Source organism: Nycticebus coucang, chromosome 6 (genome assembly GCF_027406575.1).
Source record: "Nycticebus coucang isolate mNycCou1 chromosome 6, mNycCou1.pri, whole genome shotgun sequence".
Classification (NCBI taxonomy): domain Eukaryota; kingdom Metazoa; phylum Chordata; class Mammalia; order Primates; family Lorisidae; genus Nycticebus; species Nycticebus coucang.
Genome location: NC_069785.1, coordinates 86,044,845 through 86,063,933, shown reverse-complemented (window position 1 = coordinate 86,063,933; position 19,089 = coordinate 86,044,845). Strand labels below are relative to the sequence as shown.

The window sequence follows — 19,089 nt, the reverse complement described above, 5'->3', positions numbered from 1 at the left end:
TTATTGAGAATTTTTGCATCTATATTCATTAGTGAAATTGGTCTGAAATTCTCAATTTAGTTGGATGTTTTACTGGTTTTGGCATCAGGGTAACGTTTGCTTTGTAGAACGTGTTGGGGAAGATTCCTTCCTTTTTCCTCTCTTTTTTTTTTTTTTTTGGAATAATTTCTGCAATATGAGTATAAGCTTTTCCTTGAAGGTTTGATAGAATTCTGGTGTGAAGTCATCTGGACCATGGCATTTTTTGTTGGGAAATTTTTTATTTTTTCTTCAATCTCAGTGGTTGAGATTGGTCTTTTCAGAAGATCTATTTGTTCTTGTTTAAGTCTAGGGAGAGGACATTATTCTTGTTATTGATCCATTTTCTCCACATTATACAATTTCTAGGCATAGAGTTTCTTGTAGTACTCAGAGATAATCTCTTGTGTCTCTGTGGCATCTGTTGTTATTTCCTGTTTATTGTTTCTGATTGATGTGATTAGAGATTTTGCTTTCTGTTTCTAGTTAATCTGGCCACAGGTTATCTATTTTATTTATTTTTTCAAAAAATTAAATCATTTGGGGGGGCACCTGTGGCTCAAAGGAGTAGGGTGTCAGCCCAATATGCCAGAGGTGGAGGGCTCAAACCCAGCCTTGGACAAAAACTGCAATAAATAAATAAATAAATAAAATAAAAAATATTTTTTTGTTTCATTAATTTTTTGAATGATTCTCTTGTTTTTAATTTCATTAATCTCTGATTTAATTCTGGTTAATTCTTTCCTTCTGCTGGTTTGGGGATTAGATTGTTGTATTTTCCAATTCCATAAGATGGTTCTTGAGTTTGTCAATGCACTCCCTTTCTGTTTTTCAAATGTGGGTATCTAATGTAATACATTTCCCTCATAGGAGGGCTTTCACTGTATCCCACAGGTTTTTAGAACTTATTCCTTCATTGATGTTATGTTTGAGGAATTTAATGATTTCCTCTTTTATCTTTTCTTGAACATAACTCTCATTTAGCTAAAAGTTACTTAATTTCCATGTCTTTGTGTAGAGATGTGCATTTTAGTTGGAGTTGAGTTCCACCTTTATTGCCTTGTGGTCTGAGAAGGTATAAGGTATACTTTCTATTGTTTTAATTTTGCTGAGGTTTGATTTGTATTCTAGGATGTGGTCAATTTTGGAGTATGTATGATGGGCTGAGAAAAATGTATATTCTTTTGCTTTGGGATGTTGTGTTCTGTATATGTATATTAATCCCTTTTGTTCCAGGGTCATATTTAAGTCCCTTGTATCTTGGTTAGTTTCCATTTATAGGACCTGTCCAGTTCTGTGAGAGGGATGTTAATGTCCCCAGCTATTATGGTGTCTTTGGGATGTCATATTGCTCAGACCCTTCATGGTCTGTTTCATAAATATGGGCATATTAAAGTTGGGTGCATAAATATTTAAAATTGATATGTTTTCATGTTGTATTGTACCTTTGACCAGTATAAAGTGTCCATCTTTGTCTTTCTTTTTTTATTTTTATTTTATTTATTTATTTATTTTTATTGTTGGGGATTCATTGAAGGTACAAATAACCAAGTTACACTAATTGCATTTGTCAGGCAAAGTCCCTCTTATAAATGTGTTTTTTCTCCAAGAGGTGTGCCAAACACCATGACCCATCACCCCCTCCCTCCTTTCCTCTCTTCCATCTTTGTCTTTCTTAATTTTAGTTGCTTTAAAACTGCTTGTATCTGAAATTAAGATTGCAACCTCTCCTTTGTTCTGGTTTCCTTTTTCTTCCTTTTCCGTTTCCTTTTGGGTTTCCAACCAAGATTTTAAAAGTCTATAGACTGCTTCTCAGACATGCAAGGAAAATTATAAGCTTTTTGAAGACTGTCTCTTCTTCTGTTATTTATTGATTATGAACTACCAATATTTTTATGTATTCTTTACCTTGTTTTTACTGTCGCAAGAGCAACTTTGGTTAAGGAAAGGCGTTCTGTTTGTCAAAAGGAAGAAATGGCTGAAAACCATTTTTCCACCTTCACTTTAGTCCAGCCATTCATACCAGGTCCTCGAATGGCCTTTGTCAACCATTGTGATACAGAGGTAAGTTGTCTTCATAAAACCTTTTTTAAAGGATATTTATTTATTATTAAATCATACCTGTGTACATTAATGCATTTATGGGATACAATGTGATTTTTTTCACATACCATCCCACTGATTCTCATAATAATAAGAAAGATCTAACAAAAAAAGTCCTCATAATCATAAGAGAAATCATATAGTGTCAAGCCAGAGATGTGCTTAGCATTGAGCATTAGGAAAACTAGTGGAGCAAAGCTTAAGCTTATCATTATGGAAGGAAAGTACTATAAAGCAACCAAAAAACCCCAGCTCAACAAACATGGAGAGGAAGAGAGTGATGAAGGGAAAGAATTGATTGAGGAAGGGCAAGATAAATATAAACATTGAGTAAGACAGTCCAAATGAGGGAGATTATTATGAAAACACAACAGATAGCTAGGTGTTGTGGTGAGTGCCTATAATCCCAGGTACTCAGGAGGTTGAGGCAAGCGTATCGCTTAAGCCTGGGAGTTGGAGGTTTCTGTGACCTGTGATGCCATGGCACTCTACCATGGGTGAAAAAGTGAAGCTCTATCTCTAAAAAAGAAAAGTAATAAATAAATAAATAAAAACACGACGGAAATAGTGGAGTTAAATGGCGGCATGATCTCTGTAAAAGATATAATAGAAATTATTTTAAACATAACTTAGAAAAAGAAAGCCAGGTAATGAAAACGTGTTCAGATTTATCTGAATGACTTATAACTGATGTTAATAAGGAACATTCAACCTCTTAAACAAATTAGTCAGTTGTGTGTTTTGGTGTTTTTCTCATTCATCTTGTGCTCATGAAATCTCTGTAATGGACACAGATGTTCACACATCCAGTAAATGTAGTCAGATTTGATTAAAGAATCATCAAATAAACTACACAAAGTTATAGAAGCATACGGCAGTAAAGACTGCCAAATAGTATACAAAATTATCTCTGGAAGGTCATTTCTTAATTTGACAAATATGTCCAGAATGCGAACATTTTATTATTCTAAAGAAGCATTATTAACTTTAGTATTCATGCTTGTCAAACCTTGTACACAATGTCTTTTATCAGTAAAACACAAGAGTCCTGTGGGCCCGATGTTTTAGTCCATTTCTTCCTGCTGGGCAATCATGGATATACTGGGAGATTTCTAAATCTTCAACATGTATAATCATAGGGTTTTTTAAATTCTAGATCCTTTCTTCAGTTTTTGTTGTTGTTGTTGTTGTTGTTGAGGTTTCCTTGAGGGTACACAGATCCAGCGTACATTGATTGCTTTGTTAGATAAGAACCCTTGTCCCCCTATTCTTAGGTTGTAACTGGGTTATAGCTTTCATGTGAAAGCCCTAAATTAGTTTCATAGTAGGGCTGAGTACATTGGGTACTTTTTTTTCGATTCTTGAGATACTTACGGGGAAGGGGGAAAGGGAGGGGAGGGGGATAAAGCAAGGGGGATAGGTGGGATTACACCTGTGGTGTATCTTACAAGGGTATATGTGAAACTTAGTAAATGTAGAATGTAAATGTCTTAGCACAATAACTAAAAAACGCCAGGAAGGCTGTGTCAACCAGTATGATAAAATGTGTCAAACGGTTTATGAAGCTAGTGTATGATGCCCCATGATCATATCAATGTACACAGCTATAATTTAATAATAATGATAAAGAACCCTTGTCCCACCCATAAAAGACATACCACACCCCTTTTCTTTAACTTTTAATGACTATTCTATCAGGTATCAATAGACAGAGTTATTAGTACGTTGTTGACAGAAGAATAAGAAAACCATGTGAAATTTAAACTAGGGTTTTACATTTCTTTCTTACATCATAGTAGTACGTAAAATGCCCTCGTAATTCTCTAATCATAACAGCATTTTTTTTCTACAAGTTAAAATTTGTAGGGATAATTATTGAAAGAGTTTTCTTGTAGCATCTTGAATTGTTTTTTTTTTTGAGATAAACATTTTCTTCAATTTTAAAAATGGACACAATAACAAGAAATAAATATTTGCATATATTAATGAAAGTGCATTTTTCTTCAAAAATGTTAAAATATAAAATTTGAATCCTATGGTTTTATTTTCTCCTCTTGTTCTCATTTTCCAAATGTCAGAGTTCTGTTGGATTTGCATTACATAGGTGTGCCAGTTTAGAATATCTTACACATACTTATGTTCTTAACACCATATTCCTTTCATGAGTAAGTAATCTCTTCCTAAAGTATGTATCCAGATTTATCTCCTATGTCCTTGCATGCTTCATAGTTGACATATTGGACTTTAAGGACTGAAGACACTGTCCTTAACCCTTCCCTTACTTCCTTGACTCTTGGTGCCCTATTTTGTCATCTGATTTTTCTTTTCTAGTAAATAACATCTAGTAAGTAGCACTGAAACATTAAGTTAGTGTAAATCTTGTACTTTATCTCTCCTGCAGATCACCAATCCAGTCACTCACCATTACCAGTGTTCATAGCTTGTTACCATAATTCTCTTTCTGATCTATGATTTTGAAAAGCTCTTTTCTGATTTTGTCAGGTGTTCATCTATTTTCACATTGCTACCAAGGTGACCTTTTGAAAATATGTTTGTGGTGGCCTGACTTACCTGCTTATTGAGTGGATCCCATTACAGGAAAGGGAAAGTTTGCACCTCTTCTGCCACCTGTCTTTGGTAGCTTGGCCTGATTCTCCCATTTCATCTCTGAAACCTGTTCCTTATCACAAGGTTGCAGTTTTACTGCATTACCTTCATAGCCCTCATATGCCCTGTGGTTCCATTCCTCATCCTTTTGCCCCTTCTCCCCGTCCAAAAGCCCTTCACACTCTCACTGTGTACATCGTTGTCTTTGAAAATACGCCTCTATCTTTGCTGCATTTCCTAAGCTTCCTGGGTAGAACTGACTCTTCCTCCATTGTATCATTTGTGTAATTAATTTACTGTAATTACAGACTCATGAATTACCTTTCTTATTTGTTTCCATATATCTTTGCCACACCCACTTAAATATAGGACAGACTCTGTCTTCTGTTTCTATGTTCAAATTATTCTCCCAGGTAGTGCGTATGCTTGATAAACATAGTGAATGTGTGTTGTTTTGCTAACAGATTGATGTGTGAGTGAATCAATACATTTCCTGAAGTTGACTTTTCTTTTTCTCAATAGGAAGGAGCAAGAGAGTCAGAAGTTGGAGACAATACCAACACGATTGGTATTGTTGAAAGTGCTACACAAAAGCAAATAGGTAATGACAATTTTATTTTTGTGAAAATAAATTATAAGAGGTGGTAATCTTATAATTAGGGGAAACATCTAAAATTTTTAATTACATGCTATTACAAAATAAAAACCAATAATGGGTATTGGTTTAATTTCCATTCCTTTTATTTATTTTATTGTTTTTATTAAATCATAACTATGTACAGTAATGTATTTATGGGGTATGATGTGCTGATTTTATATACAATTAGGAATGCTTAAATCAAGCTGGGTCACATAGCCTTCACCTCACTTACTTAATTGTTGTGTTAAAACATTGATACTCTACACTTCATAGATTTGACCCTTGCAATGTACCCTTGCAATATGCACCATAGGTAAGGTCACAAGTAGATAATGTCCATTCCTTTTAAATATACTGTCCATTCCTTTTAAGTACGTTTCTTTTGCCACCTTTTTTATACTATAAACTTTTTCCTGAAACTGCTTTAACCTTCTGAAATTCTTTTTGCTATGAGTTTTATTTTACTGAAATAGTCACAAATGGAGATACATTTGTATATGTTTTGAAAATGCAGTAATATTTTTATCATTAATTTATCTTTAAATGACATTTTATAGATAAAATCTCTGTACTGTTATCAGGACACGACAAACCAAAAGAACCAAGTTTGTATTTGGAGGTACTGTCTTTTCTTATCATTACTTTAAAATATAAGCATTGACAACTTTAAAACATAAAAGGGATGCTTTTAATTACCTTTTCTCAGCTGTGTATGTTCCCACAAGGAATTATTTTCTTACATTATCAGGCCATAATTAATAAAGTAATTATGTGGAAAGAATGAGCTGCTGAATAGTAAAATTCTGCTAATTTGCAAGATTCCTTTAAAAAGACAGTGTAATATAATACAAAATGATAAGGCTTAGAAGTTATAAGAATACCATTTGGATTTGACGTTAAGTTTATTTAAAAATTAAAGAATTATTCCAGATTCATCTATAGCCAAATGCATGAGTCTGTGGTAAATATGGATGTGTAATAAAAGGCCTAATGAAATTCAGGGGCAAGCAGTTTGGAGACTTGATTTTTATAAATTGGAACATGTAATGACAAAATCTGGCACTCAAAACTGTTACTATGTTTGAATTGGCCAGTCTAGATCATCAAGGAACATTTTAAGAGAAAAAAAAAAAAATCATGGGGAGTAAGTGAACATGTTGGGCTGTAATAGTAACAATTTGATTTAGTGGAGTTTTAATAAACAAAAATCATTTTCTAAAATAGAACACATAGAATACTTTTGTGGCAGCCATGCTTCTGATACACTGTAGGTATGAAATACTGACAATTTATTCGGAAGCAGAGCTCAGGTAGGAAGACATGTTAAAGGCTGACCTCTTGGAAGCAGTGGTTGGGCAGCAGCACCAGCATCAAATGGATGTCAAAAGACATGTTATTCTGGATCTTTCATTTTCTGTGGAAACTGAGGAAAATTATTTAATTAATTTTGAATGTCTGTGACCTAATTCATAGACATGGCACTAATATCAACCTCTTAGGTATGTGTAATGAACAAATATAGTATGAAATCTGGAAACATTTTTATAGACTGAAAAGTATGCATGCAAATGTAAGAAATGTTCACAGTTTTATTTAATGATTTAATAAATATGGGAAGTAGTTCTTTTTTAAAAAAAAATCCTTCAGACAGTAGTGTCAAGGTAAAATGGAAAGTTAAGCAAGTTAGAACTGGCATGAGCCTTTCTAATTTGGGGTATAATAAGTTTTGGGAGACTATTGTGGCAGATATCCTGTAAGAATAGTGATTTTGTGCTTATGACCTTCCCAATGAGATTTGTACATGTTTGACCTTGAAAAAAAAATATGTATGTATTTATATATATATATGTTTTTTGAGATAGAATCTCATTCTGTGCCCTGGGTGGAGTGCTGTGGTGTCATAGCTCACAGCAACCTCAAACTCTTGGGCTTAAGTGATCCCCTTGCCTCAGCCTCCGAAGTAGTATCTGGTACTATGAGTACCAATTATGTGCTAAGTAGTTAAACATTGAATGTACAATAGGATGACTTACGGTATTGTAGTATCAATAGAAAGCCGAACAGCCAAAAAATCCGACTTACTATGTGGGCTTCATATAAATATTGTAGTATCAACAGAAAGCCAAACAGCCAAAAATTCTGACTTACTATGGGGGCTTCATATAGAGAAAACAGAGAATATCAGGTTAGACAATATAGAGGAAGATTGCAGTTAATGCGGAAAGGACTGGGGTGGAAATCTATAGTCAGGAAAGATCTTTCTGAGTGTGATTTTCAAGCTATCAGCTAAAGGATGAGAAAGAGCCAGCCATGTGAAATTGTGGGAGAAAGATAGGAAAGAAAGCAATGGATCACATATGTATCATTTTTTACTCTAAACATCCTGGGAACACCAGGAAGCAGAAAGTAGGGTAGTCGTCATCATCATCATCATCAGTCAATTTTATTTTTATTATTATAATGCATAGAAATGAAAATGTGCAAATACATGTCTGGGATACCTTAGATGCTTCAAAAATAAATGTTTGTATTCTTTTATATCGAGGTTTTCTATAGTTCCTAATTTGCTTTTTGTTAGTAAAAAGTTACATACTATATCTAGTGTTTGTTTGATTTTATTTAAACATGACAAAACAGTTATTTTTAACTGCGGTATCCTTTTATTCAATCATAAGTAAAAACTCTACAAAACATATTTTAGATTTTTCTAACCATTTGTTTACCGAAATAAAGCAGCTTCAGAAATGTTCTGTTTAGGTACACTTATGTTAATATGAAATAAAAATGAATGTTCAGTTTATGCCCAATATGACATATACAAAGTTTATTAGAATTCTGTGTGTCAAATTTTCATGCTAAAATTCCATTAAGAAATATTTTGTGTTTAATCGGTAAGTATTAGAGCAAGTGTATTTTGTTTTAAAAAAAAGTTCTCTTATTCCTTGTGGTGAGTACAAAGTAATCGGTTATTTTCAAGCTTGTTCCATGTTGAAACATGCACGAGTTCATATTTTTTTGTGGATATGATTCATTTTGGCCTTTCATGCTGTGTTTAAACACCGATATGCACATAAAAGATGAGCTTGAGCTAGACAGCATATATGAAGTTCTGTATTGAAGTGTTTTGGCTTTCAGTACATGTTTCTCTTAGTTTTATATGTAATTGCTTTTACCAAAAAAATTTCAGTTGTTTTTGAAGAAAATGATTAGCAAATATTGATGTAACTTATTATTTTTAACTTAACTCATATTGATATTAACTTTAACAGAGTATTTCAGAGACTCTTTCAGAGAAGGATCTTAGTCATTCATCTCAGGATGCCAATCAAGAAGAAAAAAACAGAGTAAATGCACAAGTAGAAGGTAAGAATTGTATTTTTCTGTAAAAGACAATTTTTACAGATGGGATTTTATTCTTGCTCAGGCTAGTCCTAAACTCCAGAGCACAAGCATCCACCTGCCTTCGCCTCCCAGAGTGCTGGGATTACAGGGTCGAGCTACTGCTCCCTCGGGACTCTGTGTTTCTAATATGTTCTCAGGTGACTCCAATGCTGCGGGTTCTTGGACCACACTAAGTAACAAGACTATAGACATCCCTGTAGAGAAATATATAGGAAGAGCTGTTGGAGAACAGAAGGATCTCTGATCTCCAACAGAAGGATCAAAGGAGGGCATTATTTTGCTTTTACATGTATTTCTGAACATGTTCCTAGCCAGATGGGATAAAGAAAAAAGTGAACAATTCCAAATTATAGATATGAACTATTACTACTAATTGAAGAGGAAATAAGTGGCATAAATGATCCCTGAAAAGAATGGTGACAAGAGATCCGAAAAAAACGTTCATGAGCAGGGAAAGAGGGAAGGAATAAGTTGTACCCGTAATGTTGCAGTTAATGATGAAGAAAACCAAGAGAATGCTCTTGTATTGATTCAAGAAATTTGCATTTACACAGAAGATTAAGATTACTTCTGCCACAGAGATCACTGGAAGCAAGAGAGTGTGCTAGAATTATAACGTGGAATTTGGAAGGATAGGATCCGGTATTTGAAACTATTTCTGTTTGAATTCTCCAGTCTGGATATTCAAGGAACATTTTGGGAGAAAAAAAAAATTGTGGGGAATGGTGAATCTCTGGGGCTATAGCAGCAATGCATTTCTCCTCCTGTAAGTGTTAGGCATCAGAGATATGTGCTATATGTATATTAATTCATAAAAATACATTAACTTGAATATAAAAACACTGGTCAATTTTAAAAATATTCTTTATTAAAATAGGTGTTTTCTAAAATCAGAAAGAGATTAATGTAATATCCCCACAGAAAATAAAGTCAAAAACCATAAATTTATAGAGCCCATTCCATGACTTTTCTTAATATTTTCAATGAATATGAAACTGATTTTTAAATGTAAAAATTAGTTAATATGTTATAATGATGAGGTGAATCAATTTGTTTCCTTTTTTATAAATATGTCATATTTAGAGTGAATATGCATAATTACTTAGATGTATCTTACAAGGCTTTTGAATGAGTGGAGGAAGACATATTAAGATGGGAAAGCTAGAGGATACAGTGTACACCTAATCTGTAGGCCGCAGGGTGCTCCATCCCGTCCTGCTCTCTTTTCTTGGCCTCTCCAACTTTTCACCTTGCTCATCTCACCCTTTCCTTCTCAGCTCACACATGAGCTCTGGAAATGCCAACCTTGATGCATCTTATTCATTTTCCTTTAACTGCATTCCATAATTATCAAGTAAAATAGGTAAAAACTGTTTGCCAATGATGCTATGGAATATTGTGAGCCTTGAGATCTGGGGAATAGAAATGGAAATAAATAACTTACAGTTGAGGTGGGGAAGTTGCAAAGGAGAAATCCTTAGAGTATTGAGGCCTTACTGAAGGAGGATATGCCTTACTGAGGGAAAGAGCCATAATGAATGGAGTCCTCACGTAGCAATCTGTGTAAAAAAAAAAAAAGGAAAGAAGATTGTCAGCATATGAGCAGAAAGCATTTCACATATATATCACCAGGCATACACTGATGAAGGTATAAAAAGTAACAACAACTTGATGATTAACATGTGCAACGCGTTGAAGGTTCTAATAGGAGGTAGACAGGAGTACATAGGTTACTTGATATGTTTTTCTGGATTGATAAAATTTTCTTTGTTTATGATGGCTTTGTCATTTATGTTGTATGGAAGAATTTGTGAGTGAATCTGTGATCTTCATATGCCTTCTACCTGGTGACATCTAGTAGCCACTTCTGAGTGGTTTTTCAAGTATTAGATGATTAGGAGTAATTTTTAAAGAGGTATATAGTTTGCTAAAGACTTAACTTCATCTAAACTCTCAATTTATAAGATAAAAATAAATTTAGGTTTGTATACATTTTTATAAAGCTGAGAGATTTTATCACATCATTCTAAGCAATGTCATTTAACTTAATATATGAAATTTACAGGACACAAAATTTTATCAAAATCAGTGAAAGAGGAAGAAGAACCTAAAGGAAGTGAAAATAACCAGCCACAGGTATCAACAAATTTAAATTTAAGTTCCTGGTTTAATGTTGTTTTCTTTACATGAATGATGTGACATAGTCCAAGGGACATTTCCTACTGGAATGGCATTTTAGAATTCATATGTGGTTAGCTAATATTTAATTTTAAACAGTTTTTTTAACTAGTTATAAAACTTAAACCTTCCTAAAGTAGAGTGACTTACAGCTAATCTTTGTCCTTGGAATCCAGGCAGACGATTTTGGTGTTTTTCTGGCTCTTCAGTTTTGTAACCTTACATGATAAGGACGGTAATGCCAAGTACAGAATCATATTACTAAGCAAGAGAAATTACGAGCAATTTCATCATGATGACCACTGAGTTGGACTCAAGTTCAAAGAGTCATCATTCCCAATGTACCAAACCGTAATGTAGTTTTTATACTGCACATCAGTCGTGCCAGGTAGAGTGTTTCTTCCACCTTGTGGCCTCTAACTCAGTTCAGTGTGTGTGCTGAGAGAGGGAATTAGGTCATTAGACTGTGCCTATGTAGGAAATCCGACCTTGAAGAAAGGGACTTTGATGTGAGGGTACAGCAGCAAGTTGTAACTGACATAGCTTCAGGAAATTATTAAACGGTACCAAGGTTCCTTCACTCACTGTCTTATGAGGACATTAGAAAATATTAAATGTGGGGCAGCGCCTGTGGCTCAAGGAGTAGGGCGCCGGTCCCATATGCCAGAGGTGGTGGGTTCAAACCCAGCCCCGGCCAAAAAAAAAAAAAAAAAAAAGAAAATATTAAATGTGGGCTTAAGCCAACAGTCTGTTTCAGAAAATAGCACTGTCATATTGTGCTATATCATTTAAATTCACATTTGAGAATTGGCTTTTCTTTCTGATTGCTACTGATTTTGTCTTGTGATAATGTAAAATTTCCCAGGTTTCAGTTATCAATTTTTAAACACAGAACGGAAATAAGCACGTTAATAGTGCATGTGTTGTACTCATGCTACCTGAAGAAAGACTCAGGTATACCCACTCTAGGTATAAATCAGATAGTGATTTATTACACCCGCGCAGGCCTGTTTTTGTCCAAAGGGCAAACGGCCCCAAGGCGAGGATCAAGCTGATTTTTATACCGATTTTGTGCTATGTGGCAAGCCAAGCAAAAACAGAAGCCAAACATGGCAGGTGGTTAGCTCAGGGGCGGAGTTACAGAGTTGGCTCAGGGGGCCAAAAGCATGTCGGTTTTCACAAGGGTGGGGTTACAGTGAGTCAGGGGTTTGGCACTGGTTACAGTGAGTCAGGGGGTTGCATTCTGGCAGCTGGCATGGGGATAAACTTGGATTGGGAAATTTTACTCGAGTAAGCTTTCCATCATTGTTTAGCCATTGCTAGGGGGTTGTGGTAAGTTGCACCATTGTTTTACCCGTGTCTAGGAATCTTTGGGCACTAAGGGAACTTCCTGTTCTATTCTGAAACCTGTTTTGGGAATTAACCCAAGAGGGGGTTTAGATGTGCAGGGAACTCAGGATGAGACAGGGGCCTTTAGGGGTTCTTTGAATGGGTACTACACATGTTTGCATATGGAAACATGTCTCCTGACTAGGAATGAATGAGGACTGATAGAATGTATCTGTACATTCAGAACTTCCTTGCGTTCAAAAGTATAAGCAACTGTGCATCAAACAAGGCAAAGTGGAATGGGGAAGTAAATAAAAACACCTGAGAAATGAGTTGAAACAGAGTTCTGGTTAAAACTGTGAATAATACAAAATTCCTGCTTGTCCTTTAGTTGAGTTAGTGTAAGGAAGGAGCAAAGTTCTGAAAATTCACCATCTAATGTAACAAACAGTATACCAGACTGTGAGGGGAAAGATGTACCTGGAGTGTCCACTCTTTAGTGTTTGAGGCATTTTCTCAATAAAAAGGCCTCAGTCACAAAAATATGTCCCATCGCATGCCTACTTTGTGTTCCTGAAGTATAATCTCTACTCACCTCCTAAAGTTCATTTAAATGAAAGAAAAAGGTATACTGTAAAAATGCTAACAATGCACACGGACACTCGGCATGCATTTGACACAGGTGAGTAGAAATGTGAAGATAATACAAACACAAAAACAAGCAAAGAAGTCAGAAGTTATTGTCGAAATGAAGGGACACTGAGAGTTTTTTTTTTATGAAGTTCTTATTTTTATATCATAATTTTTTTATTGAATCATAACTGTACATTACTCCTTTTATGGGGTACAAGGTGCTGATTTTAGACATAATTTGGAATGCTTACATCAAACCGGTTAACATAGGGTTCACCTTACTTAATTATTTGTTGTGTTAAGATATTTATACTCTACTCTTAAAAGATTTGACATGTACCCTTGTGATATGCACTATAGGTGATGTCCCACTGTTTACCTTCTCTTCACACAGCTTCCCCCTTCCCCTATTCTCCCCCGTCTTCCCTCTTTCATTCTGGGCTATAGTTGTGATTCATCATTCATATAAAAGTATGGGGGATTATATATTTGTTTCATAACAGTACTGAGTATAGTTTTTCTTAGATTCTTGAGATATGTTACTAAGAAAAATATGTTCAAACTCCATCATGTGAACATAAAAGGGGCAAAGTCTCCATCTTTTTATGGCTGCACAACATTCCATGGTATACATATACCACAATTTGTTACTTCATTCAGGGGCTATGGGCACTTGCGCTTCTTTCATGACTGGGCAATCACGAACTGGGCTGTAATAAACATTCTGGTGCAAATATGTTTGTTTTAAAATGATGATTGGTCATCTGGATTTATTCCTAGCAGAGGCATAGCAGGATCAAATGGTAGGTCTACTTTTAATATCCTAAGTGTTCTCCAAACCTCTTCCTAAAAGGGACATATTAGACTGCATTCCCACCAGCAGTGCAGAAATGTTCCCTTCTGTCCACATCCACACCAAAATCTGTAGTTTTGTGATTTTGTGATGTGGGCTACTCTTCCTGGAGTTAGATGATGTCTCAAAGTGGTTTTGATTTGTATTTCTCTGATGATTAAAGATGATGAGCAGTTTTTCATGTGTCTGTAGGCCATGCGCCTATTTTCTTCAGAGAAGCTTCTGTTCAATTCTCTTGCCTAAAATGAAATGTGATCAATAGTTCTTACCTTACTAATTAATTTAGGTTTTCTGTTTAATCTAATTATCAAATCGTTGTTGGAAACATAACCTGAAAAAATCTTCTCCCATTCTGAGGACCGTGTGCTTGCTTTACTTACTTTGTTCATTGCTGTGCAGATGTTTTTTCGTTTTATCAGATCCCTGTAATATATTTTTGGTGTTACTTCAATTGCCTGGGGACTGGGGTCCTCCTCATAGCATATTCTTCCAGGCCAATTTTTTCAAGTGTTTTCCCTGTCCCCGCTAATAGTATTTTTATATTTTTTTGTCTTAAGTTTAAACCGTTTATCCAATGAGAATCAATTTTTGTTAATGGTGAAAGATGAGGGTCCTGTTTCAGTCTTCTACAAGTCGCCAGCCAATTCACCCAGTACCATTTGTTGAATAGGGAATGTTTTCCCTATTTATGTTTTTGATACGCTTATCAAAGATCAAATGATAGTAAGTGCCCGGCTTAATCTCTTGGTTCTCTATTCTGTTCTATACATTTACCTTGGTATTTTTGTGCCACTATCATGCTGTTTTGATCACTATAGATTTATAGTATAGACTGAAGTCTGGTAGGCTGATTGCTACTGCTTTGTTTTATTTCTGAGTAATGTCTTGGCTATTGAGCGTTGCCTGCATTATAGATGACCATCCCTTCACCCTGAGTCTATATTTATTACTTAAGGTAAATTGAGATTCTTATATGCAGCAGATATATGACTTAAATTTGTATATCCAGTCAGCAAAACTGTGCCTCTGTAGAGGACAATTTTAGCCATTCACATTAATTGAGAATATTGATAAGCCTGGTAGTATTTTGGGTATCAATTTTTTTAAAGTCCAGTAGGCATTTTTAATCCTTTTGCAACAGTGGAAGTTGGATTTTGATCAAAAGTTTCTGAGTGAGTTGACTTTGCTGGTAGAGGATTGTGCTGGTCACTATAGAGGATAGGATTGAGAATATCCTGGAGAGGTGGTTCCTTTATGGAAAATTTCTTCGACATGTGAATGTCATTAAAGTATTTAACTTCTCCATCATAAATGAACCTCAGTTTAGCTGGATACAGGATCCTGGGTTGAAAGCTATTTTGTGTTAGGAGGTTAAAGGTTGATGACCATCCTCTTCTAGCTTGAAAAGTTTCAGTAGAGAGATCTGAAGTCATTCGAATATTTTCCCCCTTGTAGGTTATGGCTGTCTTACATCTGGCTGCTTGCAGAATTTTCTCCTTCATGTTAATTTTGGCAAAGTTAATTATTATGTGTCTGGGTGATGCTATATTTGGGTTGAGTCATGCTGGGGTTCTGAAACTGTCTTCTTTCTTCATTTCAGAATCTCTTGCCATGTTTGGTAAGTTCTCCTTGATTATCTCTTGCAGAAGGGCATCATGGGGCTTTCAAAGCAACCTCATCCCCTTCAGGAATTCCTATAAGGCAAATGTTAGTTTGCTTTGAAGTGTCCCAGACCTCTCTGAGAGAATGATCCATTTTTGCTCTCCCTTTCTCTTCCACGTTGAGCATTTGGAAGCATTCAAAAGCTTTGTCTTCATTGTCAGAAATCCTTTCTTCTGCCTGCTCCATTCTGTTACTGAGGGATTCTACTGTATTTCTCAGATCTTTGAAGGCTTCAAATTCTTGCCTCAATGTGTCAAAACTTTGTTGATTTGTCTTTGAATTCATTGAATTCTTGAGACAACTCAATTCTCACAGAATTTGCATTTTGTTCTGGCTTTATTGCTCTATGGGCCAGGCACTATTTGAGTTCACAGAAACTATGGCTCAGTCCCACCCTGTGTTGTTGCTGCTGCACCTATACTCATGTAGTTGGCATCTCTGACTACACTGCACTCTATGTTGGGGTGGGTTCACTTAGTGCTCATAAATGACTCTCAGTTTCAGCCCTTCCATGGGCTGATGCTGTTGCCTGCCTGCTTTTGTCCCAGCTAAGCTCCTGGGGAACACTTGCATCTTGGGCTCACAAATGTAGCATTTCTGACTCAGCTCTGCCCTAGGAGTGTGCCGTCTCTGCATGCACGTGGATTCTATTCTCTGTTCCTGCCATGCCACTCCAAGGCAGGTATCACCTCAGGCATATCCTTTGCTCAGGGGGCCCGTGTGTCCATCCCACATCTGTTTCACCCATGGCCGCCACCAGAGCAAAGGCCTAGCTGCCTCTGCTTGCTAAGCGAGGTGGAAAATGTTTCTCCAAAACATCACCAGGGGCATGAGCCCTATTGATCCCACCACTGCAGCTGCTGGGCTGCCATGTGGAATGCCATCTCTCTCTCTCCTGTATGGCTCCCATGATCCACAGTCCCCAGTTTCCACCCATGCCTCCATTTCAGCACAGACTTGTAACAGCCCACACCCTGTCCACACTTCTCGAGAAAATGCCCAAGAATATGGACTCCATGGGGGACAGGCTTCCAGACCACAGCATGAGAGTGGAGGGGAGTGCTGGAAGTTCAGAATTGCAGGTAGAGTCTATGTTCAGTTTTATGCCTGGAGGGAGAGTGCCATGGCACACTAGTGAGTCCTCTCTTGGGAAGGAGTTCTGGTTTATAGAGTGTCTCTCCCATGGGATAAAATAGGAAGAGCTATGAACTCTGCTTGCTTGCTTGTGGAAGGGATGCTTTGATATGTGCTCTTTAGTCTTCCCTCTTGGCTCAGCTCTAAACCATCAACTTACTTGCTAAACTTCTGTCCTTTAACTCTCCTTCTGGACGGGTGCCTCTGTGGAAATCTGGTTCCAATCAGCCATCTTGCCTCCTCCCCCACAGTGGATATTTTCAATCATTTCACCATTGAGGATATTAGGTTTTATTCATTTTCTGGGTGAATTTACTTTAGTGGTAGACCATTAAGCTGATCATGATGGAGGATGAGTCTGAGAATTTCCTGGATAGCTGGCTTAGTTATGGCAAATTTCTTCCACATGTGTATGCAGGTGAGGTATTTGATTCCTCCATCACAAATGAAACTCAGTTTAGCTGGATACAGGATCCTGGGCTGAAAGTTCTTTTCTTTTCAGAGATTGAAGGTGAATGACCATCCTCTTGTGGCTTGAAAATTTTCAACAGAGATATCTACAGTCATTCTAATATTCTTCCTCTTGTAGGTTATACTTTTGTTATGTCTGGCTGCTTGCAGAATTCTCTCCTTCATGTTTACTTGGGTATAGTTAATTACAACATGTCCAGAAGATGCTTTATTTGGATTGAATTGTGCTGGTGTTCTGACACTATCTACTATCTGAATTTCTGTATCTTTTGTCATGCTTGGCAAATTATCCTCCGTTATATCTTGGAGTAGAGGATATAATTTGGAATTATCCCCTTCTCCTTCAGGAATTCCCATTAGGTGAATGTTTGGTCTTCTGAAATGGTCCCACAACCCTCTCACCAAGTGATCCATTTTTTCTCTCTACTTCTCTGCCTCTTTGAGTGTTTTAGAGCCTTCAAAAGCTTTCTATTCAACTTTGGAGATCCTTCCTTCTGCCTGCTTCACTGTATTACTGAGGGATTCTACTGTATTTCTCAGTTCATTGAGGTCTTCATTTTTTGTCCTCCTTATGTCTAAATCATTGCATATTTTGTCTTTGAATTCATTGATTTCTTGAGACAACTTTTGAACTACTCCTTGTATTTCTAATTCCAACTTTCATTCCATTCTATTAATCTTATTTGCCATCCATATTGTGAATTCCTTTTCTGACATTTCAACCATTTGTTTATGAATGGCATATTCTATTGTGTCTTTTTTGTCATTCCATGGGGTTGTTAATCTACTCTGAGTATTCCTATTACCAGAGTATTTCCACTGGTTCTGCCCAATGATTTTTTTTTTTTTTTTTTTGCAGTTTTTGCCCATGGCCAGTTTTGAACCTGCCACCTCCAGTACATGGAGCCAGCATATACTGCATATACTTGTCCTTGAGCCACAGGCGCCACACCAGCCAATGGTTATTTTTCACATTTTGCCTGGAGAAGCTGCTAAAGTGAAAATGGTTTGAGGGATCCCTGAGTTGTAGTTCACCATCCCTTTATGAAAAAGTTGGAACTAGTGACTGTGGCTTTTTTCCCTACAGCTTTACAAAGGTCTCTTTCCATCATGCATCCTGAGAGTCTGGGGACATGATAGGTGTGATGGGGCTAGGTGGCTCTGTTTTGTATTCAGCCAGCCTTTATCCATTCCTAGGGAATCAGTGGCTTTTGTCTGAAATCTTAGCTGGGGAGAGATAAAAGCAACTAAGACACCACACCCCCAAGCAGCAACAACTTGAAGAGGAGAATCAGTCTCTCCCATTTCAACCCTACCAGGGTTCAACCTTGGAGCATCCCCAGGTAGCCAGCCCAGGTCAGGAGTTCTAAACTAATTGTCCTGGGCAGCAGAATCGCTGTTCATGTGGGAGAGTTGAAAATGTCTCCAACAAGCAGAGAGCAGGGGTCCACTGGCAGTTCAAATATGACTTGTTCTGGTACTCCATGGAGTCAGAAAGGCCTACCCAGCAAATGAGTTAGTGCAGGGAGGTTGGAACTCCTTCCCCACTTTTCACATCTGCCACGAGCAGTCAATGTTAATCCTGAGGGTCTGTTGCCGAGTTCCCTCCAATGAGCAAATGTGCCTGGGTTCTGCACCTTCCAAATTCAAAGGGGAGTCAATGATTCCTTAACCAGGCCGTTGCATTCTGCCACCAGCACACAAAGGGAGCTGAATCCTGACACCCTTTGGTGCTCATTGGAAACTGGGTCATGTTTTCCCTGAGTCTGCTGCAAGCTGGGGGTTGACTCTGTGTGTTTTACTCCCTCAGAGAATGCAGCTCTCACACAGCCACACTCCTCCTCTGGTACCGCTGTGGGGCGAGGTTGGGCTCCCTCTAGTGGTCCATAGAAGTGGTGAGATGGCTTCCCAAAATTTTACCATGGAGGGAGCAGGGTACCATCACTGCTGCTTTTCCACCACATAGGTCCCCAAGCCTCTGGCAGCCGCTACTATGTACTTGGTGGCACTGGGCCAGTCCTCCACCCCTTGTATCTCTCCACTTCTTCTCATGTCACAT

General features: G+C 37.0%; 1 pseudogene; it reads left to right on the top strand.

The window, feature by feature from the left end:
* The first annotated feature begins 1,992 nt into the window (after positions 1-1,992).
* Positions 1,993-19,089, top strand: part of LOC128588766 (uncharacterized) — a 108,788-nt pseudogene continuing 91,691 nt past the window's right edge.